The following is a 20759-nucleotide window of genomic DNA, read 5'->3' as shown; positions in this document are numbered from 1 at the left end:
TCGTACTAAGTTAACCCGCCACTTTCAGTCCTAGGCTTCCATAGGATTACTGAATTGTAAAGTAAAGTAGATTTGCGTTGATTGACAATCCCCATTGTTGTCCTTATCTTTACAGACAAGTGAATGAAGAATAATATGTATTTCCGAACTCTATATTATGAAGCTATAAACCTAAGAAATGTAACGGAGGTCACGTGTCCCGATACACAAAATAGGATATTCTACACCTTATTAAAATTAAACATTAAATTGAAAGTATATTCTTTTGATGTTATAGTTTAATAAACATATAGAAATATAAACTTATGTACCATTTAATCTCCGCAAGCAATTTATGTGGATAGCACAGACCTCCAAAGTCATGTCTCGATATTTCTGTGTAACGGAGGTCACACCATCAAGCGATGTCATTACTCACCGCACGAAACTTTTTCAGAACTTTCAACACTTTCTAGTGAAGGAAGATGGCGCCTGTGATTAGTGACTGCAGCTGAATCGAGCAGATAAGTAATCAATTACGCAGGTAAGTGCAAAATATATTAAAAATTTCAGGCATGGCTTTTGAAAACGTAACAACGGTCGCCTGATTCAAAGAATAAGTTGATTAAGTTGATTCCTGTATGTAAAATAAACTACTATTTTTTAAATCACATTCACAATGCTAACATTACTGAAGAGGGCAGCACGATTAAGCCCACGTGCGAACGATAGCTGAAGCTATAGCCCGAAAATGAAACGGCGGTCACTGTAACAGCGGTCACGAATTGGCTATATATTTGCGTGACCGACGATACAAAAAATGACCGCTGTTACATGCGTGACCGCCGATACTTCATGTTTCAATTAGAAGATTCTTTCTAATGATCAAGCTATATAAAACTACAGAATTAAGGATTGCAAAGAGTAATGAAAAGTCTCTTAGAAATATTTGAGATACCAGATGGATTAGAGGCTTGTGTTTATCTCTTAGCATGTTTTAGAATCTTATTGATTGCTTTACTTTCTTTTAAATACAAATAAGTTTAGGAAACCATTCGGCCTTTTGTGGAGTGAAATACAGACAGAAGCGGAAGCCACTGAAAACTGATTTAGGTCCTTCTAAGAATAGTATTTTTAATATTTTATTGTGAGTGCATGTAATATTAATTGAAAGTATAATTTATTAACGCATCAGAGTTCTAGTATTGTACTATTACAGAATGGAATGAAGATTTTCCATAATTTTCCTAAACAAAGAATCAAGACGCTGCGTTCGGTTTGATATTTTATTTTATTTTGTCCTACAGTGTATGGTAGGAAAAAGGGCCTGCTTCTAGTTTGCTGGAATGATTCTGCAAAACACTGATTACTCTACGAGATTTTGTAGATCTTTTCAGACGATGATCAGTATTTTTGAATGAGTACGTTTTATAAGTTAAAATTTGAAACCACTGCTTTACAGGTATTTGTTTCTTTTTACTTCCTATATAGCGATGGATGTTCAGACTCCAACATCTTCAAAATCAGAATCCACCCTACGGAGGTATTTACACGATCGAAATGAAAATCATCTTTCACAGAAGAAAGTCAGGCAAAGAAGGAAGCTTAGTGGTTCGGCACTTGAAGAAAAAACAAGAAAGGATCGAGAGAGGCAACGTAGAAGACGTGCAAAAATGACAGAAGTTGAACTTAAAAAGAAAAGAGAGAACGACAGAAGAAGAGCTAGTCATTGGACAATGGGTAATTGTGAAGCTCGATGGAATATTGTACCCTGGACTATTACTAAATTGGACACCTGTAATGTGATACATGTAAATGTAATGCATTATTCAGGACCCACACAGTTCAGTTGGCCTAAGAAAAAGGATACACTTCCTTATCGCTTAAGTGATGTGAAGGCTATAATAGATCCCCCAGTGAAAGTCATGACACCAAAGAAGCGAATATTTCATTATGCATTCCCTAAATGTGTTCTGCTTTGTAATTCTTCTAAGTTAGACTAAAGGACGGTAAAAAGATGAAGTTGCCATGTTAGCTGCGAAAGTGTTCAGAACAAAGTTTTTTGTATTCTGTTTAAACTTATTTTATTTTATTTAAGAAACAAGTAGCCTTTCATTTTAATCTCTTAATGCATCATTAACTTTGGAGAGCAATATTATGAAAAACTAATTTGTAGTATTTCACTATTGTAACTAATGAGAAAAATATATGCAGAAAATATTTAATATAGTTCAACATTCTATTAGGTAGTAAAATACTTCTTGTGAACAGACCTACTTACCTGATAAAGTTACGATAATCATGCCACTGCCGAAGTAACAGCGGTCACAGGTAAGTAACAGAATGTCACAAGCATTGTAACAGCGGTCCATGGTAAGTAACAGGATGTCACAGGCATTGTAACAGCGGTCACGTTGTAACGGGAGGTCACACAAGAAATATAATTAATATAAATTGGGCTTTTACATTTCTAATAATGTTCTACTGTTTTAGGTAATTGGTTTGGAAAGCTTTACTGTAAAAAAAAAAAAAAAAAAAAAAAAAAAAAAAGATGCAATCGGTCAACTAGCAACGATATTAACTGTAGTAAGTAATCTAATTCACTATTAAATTCCTCTTTTTTTCTAAAAAAAAAAAAAAACAGTGGATTTTTACATTTTATTGACAATCTACATCAAATTTTTATATAAATTTGAATTAAATGCTCAAAAAAATCACAAAAATATTGACAAAAGTGGATCATAATTATTATCCATTTTTTGATTGGAAATTAATTCGATCATGAAAGTGTGACCTCCGTTACAATGTTCAAAACAAGCACACAAAGACGTGCGTATACCCAGCGACGTACGAGATATTTCATGGAATCATATAGTGCACTTGCTTCTTTGAATCATTAGCTAATATAAGGCAAAATTTCAGTCTTGTACAATAACTTTAATTTTTCACGATTTTCAATAATGAAAGTGGTGGGTTAACTTAGTACGACCCTTATATACTTATCATAGTCTAGGTTATGTCTGCCCCTCTCAGTTTTTTCCTTCTAGATCAACCTCTGCAGAACCCAGACTGTGATAGGTATATTATGAGTTTACTATAACTTCCAAAAATATATAAATAATATATCAAATTATTTTTGGCAATCAAAAAAACTGAGGGGTCTAGGTTTCCCGTCTCCAGGCCAGATCCGCCAATGGAAAAACTTACCTTCTGTACTAATTGTTGTAAAGGAAATTAAATATGTTCTTCCTTTAGTTTGTAGCGATAAGTTTTTTTTTTTTTTTACTGATGCGACTTCCCTGAAGATCCGCCATTGACGAAAAGAAAACGAAAACACACATTTTTTTTGTCACGTAGGTGTTATAAAGTGAGGAGTATAAATCGAATGTTTAACAAGTAAATTTACTACTTTCAATTGGTTAATATACTGATTTACTGAAAAGATTTTTAAAAAGAAACGGACATATTACAGCTAGAATGTTACTAGTATCTGGGATGATACAATGAAAGAGTCAGCAATACCACAGAATAAACAGAAAATTCGGATTTAGTGCCAAAACGCCACGTGTGACAACGCCTCTTCATAAAATATCACTCTGATTTGTACGTATCAACACACACCCTACCAAAAATCAAATATAATAAGTTGAGAAGTACTTTCAATTGGAATGTCGAAAGACTCATTTCCAGGAGATAAGCACGATTTTATTAAACAGAAGTGGCTAAGAGATGGTGCCACAAATTGCCATATGCCTATCTGTAGAAACCTGTAATAATCTAATGACATATATCAAATTCATTAGCACTAGAATTGACATCCCAAATGATTAAAGGATTATTTATGAAAAATACTGCATTTCTCAATTAATGACCTAAAACGTGATGAGAAATACCTATAGGGCGTCGAAACACTTTGACCTTTAACGAATTATTAGAACGATAGTAGTACTTTCTATTAAACATTATTTTTACTTCAATTATAAATACAAGAATCTTATTTTTGAAATGCCATAATATGGCATATATTATATGAACATCGTGGTATGTCTGTTGTTTGAGTTCAGTAAGAGTGTATACATAGTAAGAATTTGTTCCCTTGTCTTTTACGCACATCAAATGTGGGAACATGTAGCAGTCTCCCACCACTGAAATCTGAGAATAGGCAGCATTCTAGGCCAACTTCCAGACAAATAACAAGCACCGGAATTGGAACGAGAGCACCACCAGCAACACCATTGACACACCAACAGAAAGGAGAATCTACAACAGTAACAGGTTCTAAATACATGAAAGGTAAGGACTTAGGCCCTGAAATTGAGACCAAACCAGTCAAGACATCTCAAAAGGAAAAGACTAAATCGGAAACATGGAAAAGGAAAAGACTAAATCAATTTGCTATACGAAAATAAAATTAATAAGTGCAATAATTACAAGTATTCCTTGTTTGCCTTTTAGAAACCAGCGAGGGAAATTGTGTTGTCTTTGACTACACGACGGGGCATTTTAACATTTAAAGTATGTGTTAATTACTAGTAATGCTGTTCATTGTTGAAGCGAGCCGTGCTTCCTATTCTTTTTTTTTTTCTAATTTCAACTCTGAATTAGGCGAGTAAGTCTCTAATGCCGAAATAAACACATATTATGTTTTAGAACAATCGAAGTATTACTGTGAAATTCTTACGGAAATTATCCAGCTCAGCTCCATCAGTGGAGACAATTCTGAATATTTTACTTGTAGAAAAGAAACTATGGCATATTTCGCTATGTTATTTTACGAGAAGTTTTGTACAACATATATTTTTAAATCAAAATGTGTGATTCTGTGTGTTGGGAGAGGAGTGTAATTTGCCATTTTTGATTGAAGTCAACCCCAAGCATTGAGGATTGTGTGAGAGCCTCAATAAACACACCCTTCATATTGTATCAAAATGGAATAACTAGTACGCAGGAAATCGTGAAACATATATATATATTTTACCAAGAGGGATGATGATAGAAAAAGTGCTTCTTCTTGGGTAAATTGATTTTAAATTCAAGCACTGGAGATAACTGTGAAGCCTCAAAAAATATGTAGATCTACTATATTGAATGAAAATCAAGTTTTTACGATAATTAACGTTTTTTTTTTTTTTTTTTAATCGAAGAGAGTATTCAGGCTACACCAAGCAGAGGAAAGAGGGAGTAAATTGACCACACAATCTTGTCACTTTTTCATCCCAAGTATATAATCCAGTATTACGGATTATAACATTTTTTTTATCAGTACTTGTTTCAGCACAGTCTTTATAAGCACCAAAATTCGATTCCTCCATTCTGATCACTATCTTTCCGGTTGAAAAAAAAAAAAAAAAAAAAACAAGAATTTTACGCATGATCCAAAAAGTGGATCAAAATATTGCGATCTTGGTCAATAATTAATTACTTTTAGGATCAGGGACCACAAAATTTTCGAACGACCCTTAAATCAAGTTTTCAGATTTTCTACGAAATAAGTACATCATACTGAGTTAAGTGATAGTTCGGGTTTGACCAGATATAAAGCCTGAAGGCCTACAAGAAAATTTTAACGTGTGATCTAAACTACACATGAGCTCTCACCGGGAATCGAATCCGAGTCTCAAACGGCCCTAGATTGCATACACCGAAGCAATAGAAACTCTCATTGATTGACAATACTTCGTTATGCTCCGGTATTGATACTTTTCAGAGTTCACACTGTCAATATTGACAAACTGTATTTTTTTCAAAGTGGAATTTAAAATTTCGAGTAGAAGCTCTTCAGCTGTAGCCGATGTCCGTTGCTAGGACAACTCAATCCGAGAGAGACATAAAATGGAGGGAGACGGTAAAAAATAAACTTTATATAATTCTGAAAAGAAGAGAAAGATAGAACAGGAGCTAATGCTATTAGAAAAATAGAACTAAATTTAGAAAGAAGATAGAACATCACATGAATAATAAGTAGATAGGATTTGCCACAAAAACGAATACAGAAACTTGAAGGTGAACACGTTTTGTAAGCAGTAAGTAGATCAGTGAAACCTCTCCACTGTTAATAAATAGACGAAAGAACATAGGAATTTGAGATGATAGGAAATGGACATCTGCTGTCTCCTAAATCTTTGATTAAAGATTTCTGTTTTGTATTCTTATCCAAGATCGAGGTTGCAAGGCACTTAATATATTACTAAAATTTCACGACATATTTCAGATTAACGTCACATGATTTTGTCCTTTACGCTAAGGAAGATGCATGATTAAGGCAAGTGGAATGATGATGATGGTAAAATCAATGGAATGAGAATGTGGGAGGAAACGGGGTGTATCCCGAGAAAATTTACGGCCCCAATGTTGTCCACTACAAACTTACTTGACCGGGAATTGAATCAGGAACCCTAGGTACCAGAGATAAGCTCTTTTATCACAGACTCATTGAATGGAAAGCAATGGTGAAAATCAAAAAGAAAACTACCGTTATCCGTCCTAAAGTAAACCATGAAAATGCACGTCCTTTACACAAGGTCATGAATTAAACAAAGATCAAAATTGTTAATAACTGAATACAGTTTTGGACTAGTTATAAGATTTTTTTTTAAATAATAACTACTGGTTCTGTGAATTGTAGAACCAAGTATTTTGTTTTTATTTGAGATTTGAGATTTTATTTGTGAGAGTGGCTTTATTGTTTACCAAATTACCGCAATTATCTTAGATCTTTTAAAGAAAATTTTTATGGATACTTTTTAAATCGGAGGTGGAGGACTCACTACTTCATCATTGATTGATCAAAACCAAAATCACTAGGAATTGTGAGAAAGGTCTATAGAACATATAGACTGTGTTCTATTAGCCTCAGGCGTGACGGATGGTATTATTTAGCATGGTGACGCATCATTTCTGACTAGCTTTAAGGTGGATCACCACCCGGAAGTCAATACATATTTTAGCTCATTTTCTTAATTACTGCGCAATAAAACGTTACATATTGTAAATATTGCACTATAAGATAGAGTTATGTTTCAGCTACAACACAAGACATTGTTTCATTTGGTTGTGTCATATGGTATCGAAAAATGTAACAAATAAAAGAAAATATTTGATTCGTTTTACAATGAGCACACAAGATGGCACTTGCTGTTAAATCTTACTAGAAGTGCTCCGTTTCATGTTTATTTGTATGTGTAAAGTATTTTAAAGTAATGATCTTGTTAGGAAATAGATATATTGTTTGACCGTTTTTCGTGTTATGTTTCATATGTTATTTAAATATTAATTTACATGTAAGGAAATATATTTTGAGAAGAAACTTGCGCAGAATGCCATGATGCTTTGTTGTCAAATTTCAACGTTTACTGTGGTAGTCACAATAAGAAAATTATTGGATTCTAGCGTTGCAGTATCAGAAGCGGAACTTAGCTGTGAATTGCGATAAGGCTCGAAAACTAATTTCTCCAGTAAGTATCCAAGCAGAATTCTGTAATCACTTCTTTTATTATCTAGCATCAGTAAACACTCGACACTATCTGGCAATGCTGCACTATTCAAGCAGCGTTTAGCATAGTACCGAAAACGCCTAGTGATACACCTTAATCCCACCTATAGGGAAGATTACTATGAAGCCTCGGAAAATTATATGTTATATTTTATCTATTTTATTTTGGGTCGATGAAAGCCTGACCCACGACTCATTGACCCACAACCTATCTTGACTCACGACCCACCACTTGTCATTACATACTCTGATCCAAGACCCTCCCTGATCCACTCATGCTTCGCAAAAATTCGGACCCTCACTCCCCGCTTACAATATGTATTATAATGAAAGTGATACGGTTAACATCCCAGTTGAGATTGGAGCCTAACAATATAGCAAAAGTAATTTCGTTGCCTTTGACATTGACCGCGATGATCACGCACATATAGTTACATTTAATTTGTTATGTAATAATTCATATATTAGAGGTGATTTGATTTTTTTCAGTAGTCAGCTCCTGTAACAACGCACAGGCTGTCTCGAAAGCCAAGTAATGGTCCTAAGTCCAATTACTTATTACAATTACAAATATCAATATCCAAGAGTGCCTGAAGTACTTTTTTCAATTAGATACTCATCTCAGGTACGTAAATAGAAACAAATGAAAGAGGAAGAGAAATGGAGGCCTTGAAAGTAAAACATAAACAAATTCATCAGTGTTCAGACGATGGACTGAACAGAGCGGGTGGCGGGTCAATGAGTCAGATTGGATCATCGTGGGTCGCAGTGAGTCTAGGATAGGGTGACCAACCGTCCCGTAAAAACGGGATTGTCCCGTTTTTTCACTACAATTCCCGGTGTCCCGAAAACTTCTCCCGGGACGCCAAAATGTCCCGTATTTACGTACATTGGGTACAAAAAACCTTTCGAATCGCTAAAATTTCCTAATTTATATTATTATTTTCTAAGCTATGTGATTATATTGGAATATGTCTAATTATTGAGCAACGTCATTATGACGTTTGCAATATTGGATGTGGTGGCTGCACTGTTTTCCCTCCTAGGCCTCCCCACTTCGCAGACGACAGTGCAAAGGGCTGAAAGTCTTATGGAGAACAAATGTAACCTGTTTCTACTCTCTGTATCGGGCGGTGGAAGAGGCGCTGTCATCGGTACACTACAGTGTTTCCGTGATTTGACTAAGATGTAACATACTTCTATTTACGAAAGGTGACCAGAAGTATAGAACTATAAAAGTGAAAGTAATAAGAAAACTAGTTGTAAATGAAATAATGTCTAGAAGTAAGACAATGCAAATAAAAGGAGTTGGAATCCGATGCTGAGAATAATTGTAAATCCTGTCGGTGATAGATTTGAGCGCTCATATATTTTTAGTAATGTTTTCAAATATTTCATTTTTTCTTAGCTGCTGATAGTTACTTATTATCTAATTAATTCTACAACCTTTTCAATACGTTTTAAAAGGAAAAAGTGTAAACTTGCCCTGTTTTGTGAGAGATACAAAGAGAGAGAGAGAGAACGGAGAGGCTAAAAAATATATTTAGGGGAGCAACCTATCCAGAAATAAAAGTGTCCCGTTTTTTCTAGTTGACGATTTGGTCACCCTAGTCTAGGACCATAACTTGTGGGGGACAGTGGACAACTGCCCCCCTGGGAAGCTGGAGGGGGCCCACTTTAAGACATTTTAAGACAAAATTGTCTTATTCCATATACGATACGAACATGAAGATTTAAATGAAGCCTCAAACTGGTTCACTACATTACATAAGCAAAACAGCACAGAAAAGGTAAATAAAACAAAAATTAGTTGTGGGTCCATTTCAGTAAAAAAATGTCTACTATTAGGGGCTCTAGAAATAATATTTATTAGTATGGCTTTGAGATTTTTCAATATTGTCCCTTTAATTAATTTGTCATGTATGGAACGGGGCTAGGGACATGCGGGAAAGCCCACAGGCTCCGGGGACTCCCAAAGAGTGAGAGAAAGATGGAAAGAGGGAACCTAAGAATTAGAAAAATACTTTTTCTAGGGGACCCACCTACGCATATTGATGCTTGCCCTCCCAGAAAAAAATCTAAGTTACGGCGCTGAGTAGGTCACGTCCTGTTGACTCACGATCTGACCCACTCACAAATCTTGACCCACGACCCACTGATCCACTCCATCTCTGGTACTGATATCATAAATCGTGGAGGAAGAAGAGGGTGAGTTAATTTCACTCCCCGATTTTTGACTAAATTTAAACCAAAGTTGTGAAAATGATGATAAACAAAGTCTCAGAAAATTATAGTATACTATATTTCACCAAAATCGTATATACTACGAAAGTTATCGTCAAACGTATATTTTAATTGATTGGAGAGGCATAAACTGATTTTAACAATATGCGATAGGAAATAATGGAAATTTTCTAAGAAAATATGAGCCATATTGCTTTTAAAAGCTTCTTCGAACCTAAATTATCGTAGAATTTTTTCTTTCTTTTTAATGGAGAGGGAATCACATTAATCTTTTTAACTTAACCCCTTGCGTTCCCGTGACATCCAGGTGGAATTCATAAAATACCCCGTTGAAAAATGCCAGTGACATTCATGGGTATGTCATGAAAATGTATCCTTTATTATGGGCAGAATTAATCTTGGAGATGAAGAAATTTTTTACTGGTAGCAAGGCAACAGCTCTACTATTTCTCCTTAGGTGACAGCACTTTATTCACAGAAAAGAAAAAGAAATGTTTTGTGTCACTATATGAAAGACCTAAGGGAGCCGTATGTTTGTTTTAACAATAAACAATTGGCAACTTCGATATCGTATTTCGAAATCGGAAAAAATAAAAATAAAATGTCTTTGATCTCTGGCCAGTGTTGCCAACCCGAAGTAGCATAAAATCCATTCAAACCATAAAAAATTCCCTTTTCCAGTCCAAATGTTCCGCAATGCAAATATTTTTTCTCAATAATCTGAATGTATCCTCGTGCTTGCACAATAACTGTGTCCTATATATATAGGTTAACAGCGAATGAAAACCTGGTATTACAGCACGTACACTCATGTTCATAATTTGTACGATAACGAATTCGCTCGGTATTTCTTATCGTGTTAGCATGTGTATAATTGGCAAAGACATGTATGTGGCAAATTTCATGCCAAAAGAGCAGTAAATAAGAACAATAAAATGAAAATAAATTTTTCTTGTCCGTTTAGCAACATTTTGTTTTACTTGTTCTAATTTTCGTATGTATAATTCTTTTCCTATGAAATTTACCACAAATAGGCTATACATTTCCCGATTATACACATAGTATCAGTATTAAAAGTACCCTGCAAAATCATTATCAAATTATATTCTTATAACAAGACAGTTATAGATATGCGACAATCATTTTGGACATGAGTGCGCATAGGAAAATGACAACTGGAATGTAAGGGGTTAACAAAGTTCAACTCCAAGCAGTGTGGATGATTGGAAAGCATCAATAAATAGCCTATATATTCCACACTGGATTGCGTTAAATCTCAAATAATTAATGAAAGATATCGAGGATAATTATTTTCTTATTTTATTGAAATAAGCAGCTTCTAACAGATAGACAAAGAACTAGAAAGAGAGAGAGAGAAAAGATCAAAAGAGCCATAGTATGCTTTTCCTAACAAAAAGAAAAACGAAGACACAAAAAGTAGTAAGGAAATGAAATAAAAAACAGGAAAGAAAGAAAGAAAAACAAGAAAAATGAAGACATAGAAGATACTAGATCGGAATGAAATAGTCAAGAATGATTTTCAACGGAAATAGAAAAAGAAGAAAAACAGACAAACAAGTAGTGTATACTAACATTGAAAGAAAATAAAACGAAAAAAAGAACATCTGCAATTCATCCTATAGAGATAGTATTTTTACTGTGAATATATATTCATCCCTCCTTCTCTTTTTCTCTAGCTATATCAAAAATCCGTTCTTTGCATTTTAGTTTCCAATCTTACCCTCCACTTACCTCTTTCTGAATGAGAAGAGAGGAAGATAGGATGAAAAAAAAAAAACGTTCTACTGCTTATTCAAAGCGTTTTATTTTTCTCCTTTTTTTTTAAAAAAAAACTTCCTTTCCATTTCTGTTTCGCGGAGGAAATTGGATAAAGTATATGACGGAGAAAGGGGGAACAGAGACAAGAGACCCTAAATTATTACCACCAATCTTCTCGTATTGAATCAATCCATATTCACAAAGTGACTCAGTAATTGTATTTATTATTATTATTATTATTGTTTGTATATACTGTATATCTAAACTTATTATATTGACTACTCCTCTAAATTTATATTGTTAAAAAATGAATGTTGTAAAATACCTAGCAAGTAGAAGTGAGAATGAACTGAAGAGTATTTCAAGTAACCGTCGTAAAACTGTTAATATTGTCAGGCAGTAATGGCCAAATGGTGGCCCAAAGGTATGTTTCATCTGGTCCGCGAATATAGAGTGTATCTATAGTCTGGGGCAATGGGTCAACTACGTTTTGAGCAAAAGTACGAAAATAATTAAATATAGATATAAAAAATGAAATAATATACATACAAATGAAACATATACCTACTGTATATTGAATTCAGTAACACTATTATATATGACATAAAACTAGCATGAAGTAAATATTTACATATTTGGGAGAATATATGCAGGTGTAATTAGTAGAAAAACTAGCTGAAAATAACCTCAAAGTTGTGGAATCACGTTGGATTCATCCACTTTTCGATTATACTAGCATACATAAATAGAGATACTTTTACCCTGGAATCTGGAAAGTCTTCAAATCTCTCCCTGCTGTTCTTGACAACATTTGTTAGAGGTTTATGACCCAGTTGTCTCTTTCTTTTATCTTCCATTCATTGCTTTTTTAAATTAAAAAATGCTGAATTTTGTTTCTTTCGATAGGTTCTATACAAGTATTACGGAGGTACGGCAACATTGAAGAGAATGACAACGCACGTGCTGCCTAAGATCAGCCGAGGGTTGTGTGGGGGAAAATGGGTAGTGGTTGGGGCAAGAGATCTCTAAGTTTGTCTGCAACAGTATCTGGCAGCGCCTCTGTAAACCTGACAAGGTGCACCACAACGCTGATACGCACTATTTGGGAATCACTGCGTTAGGAATTAATAGACTGTCTTGTTGTTGTGATTAACTAGATGTAATCTTTGATACCGTGGGGTGATGCTTGATGTTGAATAAGGCATATGTTTTTAACAGTCTAGGAAGGGACAGGGTAGCTCAATGGTATGCCAGTGTGGTGTAAGTGAGTGGTCTGACGCATTAGGCTAACGATCGTGAGGATTAGGGCTTCGTGTCCCTCTTGAAGAGTATAGGCAGACTTTTAGCTGTCCTCGATATATTTGTGTTTGTGTCCGTATCGTGTTCAGTAGTCCCAAAAGTGTATAAAACAGATTAGTACTCAGGAATCTGAATATAAGAAGTAGCCTAGAAGATCTGAATAGGGTGTTCATCTCTGGTGCTTGGAGTTTCTTGTTCGATTCCAGGCAACACGAGTTTGTTGTGAATAATATCGTGTCAGTAGGTTTTGTCGAGATTCTGTCGTCTTCTGCCACATTCCCATTCCACCAATTCTTTCGTAGTCATTTACTCTGATGAATCGATCGTCTCCTTTGGCCTAAAGAGCAAGAGAATTGGATCTATACTAGAAATTTCAGTTAATTTTCATTTCTCTACGGTTAGGAGATATCGGTGAAACGTAATTTTGTTTCTCACTATCAATTTATTAAAAATTTAAATGTGGAGACATGAGCTTTGCTAGTTCTTTTCAGAAGGGATAAAGTCAGTTCATTTTAATTCCAACTACCTTCATCCGGCATGCACACAGGATATTATTTATGGGGGATCCCAACCTTTTCCGGTTGTGCCCAAGTTCAATATTATGATGAATTACATTAAAGTTTGTAAAATCAGGCTAAATTTACAGAAATGTCGAGATTTTTGTTGGAATCAGGTTCCACACGCTGCTTATGTCCATGACCTTTGTGTAGTTAAGTTATCAAAGAAGCTAAGTCAGGTCATTTCAAACTTGATTACAATTGTACCTATATATTTGTAATATAAGTAGGACCGAGAACAATCAGGCTTATTTCTTATACAAATTGAATCCCCTAGAAAAATATAAGAAATTTCGGACTCACTAGAATTTAAAACCTTAATAAACATATGTATTACTTTTAGAAATCAGTAGTTAGGGTTTTACATAAGTAGGTAAAAATTACGTTTATAGTTTATCTTACACGTGTTAGGGAAATATATTTCTTCATATGATGGGACACATCAGCACATTAGATTACAGAGTTTTTTCTTTTTGATCTATGGTGACGAAATTACACACCTTTTGCAGTACCACCAAGCGGGACGAGAAAGAAGCTGCCAGTCGTGTGTTTACCTTGGATCTTTGACTCTGCGTGACAGGTGTGGTAAGTGCATATCAGGACAAATGCCTCCCAAAACTGCACTTTCCAACGTGAACTACAGTTATAGTGCCATTATCAAACAATACAAGGAGCAAACAATACATTCACTGTGTGCAAAAATGGCATATCACAGTCATTGAAAGGGACAGATAAGGGGAGGCGTGTGTCGCAGAAACAGGCAAATCCCAGGCCTGCCACTACCACACACGAGCTAAAATTCGGGAAGTCGGGACTCTAGTCACCGGGGAGAAGCCATCCACACAGAGGAGTATCGCAAACCACTTACAGACATCACTTGAAGACAGTGCACACCATCACTCAACGCGATTTGAGGTTGGTAATGCGACGGAAAGGGCGTGTTCATAAGCACTTGCCAAAACACACCCAGAAAAGTCACACCAATTGTCGAAAGCTGTATAAGCGGTACCTGGTCGGTGAAAAATGGAAGTTTCTTGTAACACTGGACGATGCATATGTTTATCTGAATGATCGTCACAAACCACTTGCTATTTTTTATCGATCGACAGGTGTGCGGGACTTTCAAAGATGGTTCACTGAATGCAAGGAAAGTTTTGGCAAGCATGATCATTACTGGATACTCGTATCAGGGCAAGCTGACCATACATCGTGTAGCCAGAAATACGAAGGTGAATTCGGAATATTATCAGGCTAACGCCCTGACACCCTTTTATCACCATGTCATTCTCCATCTCCACGGGAGGGACAATTGTGTGTGGGTGCATCAAGACAAGGCGTCAAGTCATATATCTCGCTCAACCTACCTCTTCGTTCAACAAATGGCAGAAGAAACTGGCATTCGTGCCATTCCATTCACAGACATTCCAGTGAAGTCTCCTGATGTGTCATCGATGTACTTTTGGGCCTTCGGCCTCCTGAAACGAGCCTTATTTCACAGGAGACACTGCACCGTTGAAGGGCTATGGAAAGCCTGTCAAGACAAGTGGTTGCAGCTTGACGTTACTACTCTGCGAGTCAGTTTCCTACAGTGGAAACTTCGCTTCCAGACAATTGTCCATATGCAGGGTCACCAAGTAGAGCACTCCCAATGGTGACGACATGGTTTCTCATAAGGTAAGTGCAGTTTGAAATCGTCACCATAGATCGGAAACAACCTTTGTATTTTATTTTTTTCGGAAATGGTAAGATAGATCCATTCCATCCATCACAAGTTAAAATTGAGGAAACTATATTTGACATAACTTAAAGTGTTAAGAAATATATATTATTTCTAGGGGCCCTATAGTAAATAGACATTTTACTGAAATGATCTAGATCATATTTTCGTTTAATTTAATAGATATTTGGAGGAGGAATGCAAATGAAAGGGACAGAGTTTATGACGTTTCAAGGTGGTGCTCTGAGAGGGTTGCGGTGTTGCCACGTCTTTATACGCATTCACATCAGTTTAGTCATGAAAGAAGTGATTCACCATTCACTCGCGTCTGATTAGTCACATCTTTTTACTACACAACAACATCGCGCCACAGCCTTCGTTTTATTTGCCTAACCCACAATGCACTGACTTTGTCCCGAGCTATAGTTTTCTCCACAGTATCTTTTAACGCGTAGAACACAGTGCAGGCTGTTGAGTGAAATCACACCGGTATAACCTAAAATTTTATCTGTGCAAGCTAAAGGATTGCATACAAGGGGCTCCAAGATGGCGGCAGTGAAGTTTAATCTTTGAGGAAATAACTAGTGTTGTCAAATTCCCCGATTCACTGTCACACCCTGTATATACTGAGCAAAGTGAGTGAAGAGGAAGGAGTGAGTGAACCATCAAATTTTTATTTGCTCGAAATTGTGCAAATGATTTCAGCACCGACATTATGTTAAAAAAAAAAAAAAAAAAACTGGATCTAAAACTTGACATGGGATCTCAATTGGTGGAATGAAAAGCGTAGGAGAACGGGTAACCTCAAGAAATAATAATAATAATAATAATAATAATAATAATAATAATAATAATAATAATAATAATAATAAATGATACGGTGTTACCCATCACACGTTTGTATGGCCAAAGCCTATGCACCACATATAAATACTTATGACCGAACCATTGACTGCGGAAACGCAACGAGTGTAGATGAAAAATTACGGTAGTAAACCGAGCATCCGAACCGCATATAACTTTACCAAACTGAATGTAATATATAGAGACCGGATGTTAGGCAAAATGCCTATTCTTTAATATTAAAGATATGATCAAAAATAACGTTTTAAAGTTTATATGGGGGGTTATAGTTTCGATTTAAGCTAATTTTGTGTTGCCTATTTTGCCTATTTCGACCTTTACTGCCTAAATAACTGCTTTAGTGCCTAATGTTGCCTATTCTATGCATTTTCTTCAAATTAAGCCTTCATTGGAAAAAATGTAATTTATATAACATAAATAATACATACATATATGTGTATATTAGGTGTTTGTAAACACAAGCACGTGGTACGTTGCAATAGATAGGCCTATACAAAGTGAACTTCAAAGATATGCTCATACTTCGGGAAGTGATTAGTGATATAAAAAAACACACACACAAAAAGTCCTCGTGTATTTTTGTCTAATTCCGTGTCGTGTACGAGTGACAGAGTGCCAACTTGGAATCGAAAATCGAATCCTGACAATTTGAACGAAACCGAAAGATGTGCGCATACTTCGAGAGGTGATTCGTGACATAAAAAAAGATAAAAAGTCCTCTTGAATGTCAAGAATCACCTCCCGAAGTATGTACACGCCTTTATGTCTCGTTCCAATTGTTAGGATTTGATTTTGGATTCCAAGTTCGCCCCCTGTCACTCCTACACGACGTGGAATTCGACAACATACAAAAGGACTTTTTGTCTTCTTTTGATATCATGAATCACCTCCTGACGTATGTGCACATCTTTCAGGTTCTCCCAGTATATATGAAATGCATAACAAGCTTCGTTTTCATATGTATATACAATAAAAGAAGATATTAACAAAGAAGTATGTTTCTATATTCTTTGAACATTATCTATGACTTGAATCTATTTTTTAATTATATTGAGTATTTATCTTCATTATTTCGAGTTACATTTTAGTGCCTATTTTACTGCCTATTTCTTAAATTTTTAGTGCCTATTTGCCTGCCTATTTTCCAGGTTTTTAGTGCCTAAACATCCGGTATCTAGTAATATATATTTAAAAACACATGCGATGAATCTATTATATGCTTCATTTATATCAGGGGTGGCTAACACGCCGAACGATAAGTCGTGAAAAGTATTCAGTGCTGATCTGTCTCATACAGTCTGTATTTATCACTGTTATTGTTTCATGATTGTCTCTAGCAGGCTAGTGAACACATAAGCACATCGTTTGAGATTTCTGAAATTAAAGGTAGCTCTCATACGTAAAAAAAAAAAGTTGGCCACCCTTGATTCATACATTCATGTTCATATCGTATCACATAAAGCAAGGTAGTTTCATCTTGAAAAGAGTCCCTTCGAGCGGTAGGGAGCTAAAATGGGGGAGGGGACAGCTTCCCCACAAGTACAACAGTGGTGAAATCCGAGCTATTAGAATACATGCAAATATTTTAATGTCCTCCCACCGTAATTGAATCCAGGACCAGTGAGCTTACCACTAAATCAGCAAAGAGAAAAGGGTTTCTTTTAAGTTTACAAAGTAAGGTGTTAGGTATTCTGTCGTTTCCATTAAATATACGTATTTCTTAGGAAACAAAACTCCATTGCGTTGCAGTATCTATGCGTTGATTTTGGCTGGTGATACAGCTTAAATGATACATGGTTTGCATATTAGCTCCAATTGATGATATTGTGGAGTTTTTGAATTTCTTATTTTGTATCTTTCAAAAAATTACAAGGTTGTTTTTTCTCTGCTGTGTAAATATCGAAAGTTATGTCAAGCCCTTAAGAGGCCTTATCACTGCGAAATTAAAATACCGCTAATTTTACAGTTATTTCGTGATATCTTCAAATAGATAAAAGATAATCGAAATGTGGAACAAGAGCGCCCTAGACAATATTATTTTGCATGAGGTACCGTTATCACGAGTCCGCTTTCCGTTTGCAGCCATTTAGAAACGCGAAAATAAAATACCGGGTTTCTAAATGACTGGAAATCGAAAGTAGATAAGTGAGTTGTGATAACGGTATCTCATGTAAAATAATATTGTCTAGGGAGATCTTGTACCACTTTTTGATTATGTTTTATCTATTTGAAGATATCACAGAATTACTGTAAAATTAGCGGTATTTTAATTTAGCTGTGATGGGGCCTCTTCAGGACCACGGAGATAAAAGGATTTGACTAACTGGCGATACTCTTTCTGTGTTGAAATGACTAAAAGGGAATAAACTGCTAGAAAATAGTGAGGATGAAAGCGTTTATACGAGAGTGTAGTTCTGTATGTGTGTTTGTAGGTTAAACCCCACGTGACACGTCCGAATCTGTTCCCTATCTGAGTTCCTCTCGGCTGACCAACTGAATGCGTCAGTGGCTGCAGAGGGAAGCGGTCGGACGAAGGAAGGAGGACATTTCGAACAAGAGTTTACAGATCGGTGAAGAAGGAGCTTCTTAGATTGGAAGTAATGGGTTCAGATTGACCCTCATGTCACGTCTTGCTTTCTGGCATCCCGTTCCTTCCCCTATCATCTGATGCTCTTTTAGTTCCCTCAGGATATAAATTCTGACGCACTCAGGGTTTCCAAACTTTCTTTATTAATCGTTACAAGATAGACGAAAAACTACAAGCGAACGGACAATCCATCTGTTCAGTATTAATTTATTATTAATTCGGGAAAAATAATATACATAAATAATCTGACAATTCTAAGGCAGTCGTTAAAAATACAGGTGAGCACTTTTTAGGTGTTAAACAGTGGTAAGTTTGTGTGAGTATGTAGAATTATTTCAACTACTACTAATTACATTTATTGGGGATAACAAAATGCCAAGTTTTGGAATTTAAAATGCAAAAATTTTCTTTAATGTTAGTAACGAAAATTACTTACAGTTAATAACAGTTTGTTAATCATTAAGTCTATATTAATTATCATTCATAGAACGAAAGTATTTTCTGTAACGTTAACAAATGTTATTATTCCCATCTGATGCGACGTGTGTCAACTTCTGATACCTGCAACATGTCATACACTAGTGCTGAAGATATTCACCGCAAATAATAAATTATTTAGTTTACAGGTAATAAACAACTGTCCAGATATTTCAGATATTAGGCGATTTTAAGTTCCAATTTACCACTGAATGCTCTTTAACATCCGCAAATTGATGGTGCTAGTTTAATTGACTGTCCCTCTTTAAAAGCACCACAGATGGGCTGGTACGAGGGTCACTACGAAAGTTTTGACATGTAAAATAACTTACATACTTAAAATCAATTTAACACTTACATTTTCTCAAAGTATTCATCATTACACTGTACACACTTTTGCATCTTCGAAAACCACTTTTGGAAGCAGTGTTCCCAGTCTTTTTCTTCAAGGTGTTGAAAGTTCATTCTCGTAATCCACTACAGCTTCTTCAGGGCTGCAAAATCTCTTCCCACGCATGCGACCTTTAATCGTGGAGAACAAAAAATCACACGGGGCCAGGTCAGAGCTATACGGGGGATGAGTCATAAGTTTGACCTCCGTAGATTCTAAAAACTGAATTGTCATGTTGGCCGTTTGTGTGGACGCGTTGTCATGAAGCAGGATCCCACACAATCCAGTTTTTGGACCCCGTTCCCGAAACTTCTCGAACACTTTTGTTAGGCAAACAGTGGTGTACCACTGAGCAGTCCTTTGCTCTTCAAGTGGAACAGTTGCAACATGGCCAGATTTGGAGAAGAAAGTTGCGACCATCTTCTTCCCTACACTTCGCGGTCGCTTCACTTTCGTGGGCGGATTTTCGTCTCGAAGGACCCAAACTGTAGACTGGCGTTTATTTTCAGGGTCAAATTGATAGATCCAAGTCTCATCATCAGTAACAATGTCAGAGACGCGTCGAGAATTGCCTCCATCAAATCTTGAAAGCATTTCTTCACACAATTCCACAAGCATGTGCTTCTGCAGTTCAGTCAAAGTGTGAGGCACCCAACGAGATGAAACCTTCCTGAGCCAAAGATGATCATGAAGAATTTTTGTTACTGCTGGCGATCCAATTTTCACTGTAGATTCAATGTCCTTGAAAGTAATTCGAGGATTTTCTCAAATCATTTGTTCCACAGCGGCAATGTTTTCATCTGACACAGCTGTTGATGGACGTCCAGCTCTCTCTTCATCTTTGAGCGATGTCCGGCCTCTTCTAAATTCGCAAAACCACCGAAAAATTGTAGCACGGGAAGGAACAAAGTCCCCACATGCCCCTGCAAACGGTCAAGGCTTTGTGTCTCGTTCAAACCACTTTTGAAATCGTAAAGGATCATTGCCCGAAAATGTTCCCTTTCGAGCTCCATTCTAGAGAGCCGAATACTGCTCACATTAACAAACAAGTGAAGGCGATACGGCCACGCCGATAAGCGAAGCGAGTTGAAACTTGCTTCGCTTCTTCGCTCTGGATACCACTAGCGAACGCAATTGTCGGAGTTCAAATACTGTGCCACAACAATGAGTATCTCAAAACTTTTGTAGTCACCCTCGTAAAGCAGTTTTGGTACAGAAAACTTCTCTGAAACAGAATGTTTCTGACAGCCCACTGTCAACATTTTTTTCATACCTCTGTAGTAGGAACTGGTACTACACGTTCGTTACAAGGATCTATCACCACTATAATCCGTATGCTATCCAAGTACGACTCTCGCTCTCTCTTTTGACTA

Source organism: Thermobia domestica, chromosome 18 (assembly GCF_964235325.1).
Source record: "Thermobia domestica chromosome 18, izTheDome1.hap1.1, whole genome shotgun sequence".
NCBI classification, from domain to species: domain Eukaryota; kingdom Metazoa; phylum Arthropoda; class Insecta; order Zygentoma; family Lepismatidae; genus Thermobia; species Thermobia domestica.
This window is presented reverse-complemented; position numbering follows the sequence as displayed.